Here is a 3,995-nt window from a genome sequence, read left to right on the forward strand (position 1 = left end):
TACCTTGATGCTTATTTCTGCTTTTTAGATTTAATTATACATTCGTCAATGATCCTCAAATAGCGCTAAGAAGGTGCATACTCCACCAATACACCGTATGCAAAGAATAACCACGCAAAATCGAGTCGATTACCAGTTTTAATAGTTTCAAAATAAAAATATTCCCAATATTGCTGCACTGACGGTCCCGAGCTTTAATAGTCCATTCCACATACGTATAGTARCCCTTTCAGTTAGTCTTTGCATCTCACTATCACTCACAAGATTCACAAAATTTAATGTTTCTGAATTTATTTTCCGTCTAGCAACTCCTCTTGCGATATGGTTCATTATTGATGGTTGTTCTATTGGAAACATGACATGGTCCCGTAGGCTTTCCAGGTCCGACTAAGAATAAATAATGATTGTTGGGTATTAAAGCCACCCAGACGTCCCGACCCTGACGAATCCCTAAAGCAACCATGACGTTCCAACCCTGACGCATCCCGAAAGCAACCCCGACGTTCCAACCCTGACGTTCCAACCCTGAAGCATCCCCAAAGCTAGCCCGACGATCAAACCCTGACGCATTCCTAAAGCCTCCAAGACGTTCTAAACCTGACACACCCCTAAAGCAACCTCGATGTTCCTACTCTGACGCATCTCTAAAGCAACCCTGACGTTCCAACCCTGACGCATCCCTAAAGAAACCTTGACGTTCCAACCCTGACGCATATCCAAAGCAACCAAGACGTTCTAACCCTAACGAATATCTAAAGCAACCCTGACGTTCCAACCCTGACGTATCCCAAAAGCAACCCTGACGTTCCAACCCTGACGCATCCCCAAATCCACCCCGACGATTCAACCCTGACGCATCCCTAAAGCCACCGCGACGTTACAAACCTGACGACCCTCTAAAGCAACCTCGTTGTTCCAACTCTGACGCATCTCTAAAGCAACCACAAAGTTCAAACCCTGACGCATCCCTAAAGAAACCTTGACGTCCCAACACTAAAGCAACCCTGACGCATCCCTAAAGCAACATCAACGTTCTTAACCTAAAGAAACCACGCATTTTTTACACTGACGCATCCCTTAATCAATCCCGACGTTCCAACAATGACGCATCCCTAAAGCAACGCCGACGTACTAACCATAATGCAACCCTTACATTACAAACCTGACGCATCTCTAAAGCAACCCCGACGTTCTAACCCTGACGCATCCCCAAAGCAACACCGACGTACCAACTCTGACGAATCCCTAAAGCAACACCGACGTTCTAACACTGACGCATTCCTAAAGCAACCGCTACGTTCCAACCCTGAAGAATCCCTAAAGAAACCCAAACATTCAAACCCTGACGCACCTCTGCAGAAACCCCGTCGTTCAAACCATGACAAATCCCTAAAGCAAMCCCGACGTACCAACTCTGACGCATCCCAAAAGCAATTATGACGTTCTAACCCTGACGCATTCCGAAAGCAACCTTGACGTTCCAACCCTGACGTTCCAACCCTGAAGCATCCCTAAAGCTAACCCGACGTTCCAACCCCTACGCATTCCTAAAGCCTCCCCGACGTTCTAAACCTGACACACCCCTAAAGCAACCTCGACGTTCCTACTCTGACGCATCTCTAAAGCAACCCTGACGTTCCAACTCTGACGCATCCCTAAAGAAACCATGACGTTCCCACCCTGACGCATATCCAAAGCAACCTAGACGTTCTAACCCTAACGCATCCCCAAAGCAACACCGACGTACCAACTCTGACGCATCCCTAAAGCAACACCGACGTTCTAATACTGACGCATCCCTAAAGCAACCGCTACGTTCCAACCCTGAAGAATCCCTAAAGAAACCCAAACATTCAAACCCTGACGCACCTCTGCAGAAACCCCGTCGTTCAAACCCTGACGAATCCCTAAAGCAACCCCGACGTTCCAACCCTAACGCATCTCAAAAGCAACCCCGACGTTCCCACCCTGACGCGTCCCAAAAGCAATACCGACGTTTCAACCCTGACGCATCCCAAAAGCAACTCCGACGTTCCAACCCTACCGCATCCCCAAAGTAACCCTGAAGTACCAAACTTGACGCATCTACAAAGCAAATTCAATGTTCCAACCAGACGCACCCGTAAAGCAACCTCGACGTTTAAACCCTGACGCATCCGTAAAGCAACCCCGACGTTCTAACCCTGAAGCATTCTTAAAGCAACTCCGACGTTTTAAACCTGAAGCATCCCTAAAGCAATACCGACGTTCCAACTCTGACGCATCTCTAAAGCCACCCCGACGTTCCAACCATGACGCATCTCCTAAGCAACCCCGACGTTCCAACACTGACGCGTCCCCAAAGAAACCCCGACGTCCCAACACTGACGCATCCTTAAAGCATCCTTGACGTTTCAACCCTGACGCATCCCTAAAGCAACCTTGACGTTCTAACCCAAATGCAACCATGACGTTTTAACCCTCACGCTTCCCTACAGCAACCCCGACGTTTCAATCCTGACGCATTCCTAAGGCAAACCCGACGTTCCCACCCAAACGCAACTCTGACGCTACCCTGACTCACCCCTAAAGCAACCCCGTCGTTCCAACCCTGACGCATCCCTGAAGCAACTCTGACGTTCTAACCCTTACGCATCCCTAAAGAAACCCCGACGTTTCTACCCTGACCCATCCCAAATGCAACCTCGACGTTCAGACCCTGACGCAACCCCAAAGCAACATCGACGTTCCCACTCTGATTCATCATCAAAGCAACGCTGACTTTCCAACCCTGACGCATACCCAAAGCAACCCTGACGCAACCCTGACGCATCCTCATAGCAACCATGACGTTCCAACCCTAAAGCAACCCTGACGTTTCAACACTGACGCATTCCTAAAGCAACTCTGATGTTCTAACCCTGACGCATCCCTAGCGCCACTACGACGTTCTCACTCTAAAGCAAACTCGACGTTCCAAACCTGACGCATTCCCAAAGCAACCCTGACGCAACCCTGACATATCTCTGCAGAAACCACGACGTTCCAAACCAGACGCATCCCCAAAGCAACCATGACGTTCCAGCCCTGACGCATCCCGAAAGCAACCCCGACGTTCTAACACTGACGTTCCAACCCTGAAGCATCCCCAAAGCGAGCACTACGTTCCAACCCTGACGCATTCCTAAAGCTTTTCCGACGTTCTAAACCTGACACACCCCTAAAGCAACCTCAACGTTCCTACTCTGACGCATCTCTAAAGCCACCCCGACGTTCCAACCCTAACGCATCCCTAAAGAAACCTTGACGTTCCAACCCTGACGCATATCTAAAGCAACCTAGACGTTCTAACCCTAACGAATATCTAAAGCAACCCTGACGTTCCAACCCTGACGTATCCCAAAAGCAACCCTGACGTTCCAACCCTGACGCATCCCCAAATCCACCCCGACGATTCAACCCTGACGCATCCCTAAAGCCACCGCGACGTTACAAACCTGACGACCCTCTAAAGCAACCTCGTTGTTCCAACTCTGACGCATCTCTAAAGCAACCACAAAGTTCAAACCCTGACGCATCCCTAAAGAAACCTCGACGTCCCAACACTAAAGCAACCCTGACGCATCCCTAAAGCAACATCAACGTTCTTAACCTAAAGAAACCACGCATTTTTTACACTAACGCATCCCTTAATCAATCCCGACGTTCCAACAATGACGCATCCCTAAAGCTACCCCGACGTACTAACCATAATGCAACCCTTACATTACAACCCTGACGCATCTCTAAAGCAACCCCGACGTTCTAACCTTGACGCATCCCCAAAGCAACACCAACGTACCAACTCTTACGCATCCCTAAAGTAACACCGAAGTTCTAACACTGACGCATCCCTAAAGCAACCGCTACGTTCCAACCCTGAAGAATCCCTAAAGAAACCCAAACATTCCAACCCTGACGCACCTCTGCAGAAACCCCGTCGTTCAAACCCTGACGAATCCCTAAAGCAACCCCGA

Source organism: Polistes canadensis, unplaced genomic scaffold (genome assembly GCF_001313835.1).
Source record: "Polistes canadensis isolate GaletaPanama2010 unplaced genomic scaffold, ASM131383v1 scaffold_580, whole genome shotgun sequence".
NCBI classification, from domain to species: Eukaryota; Metazoa; Arthropoda; class Insecta; order Hymenoptera; family Vespidae; genus Polistes; species Polistes canadensis.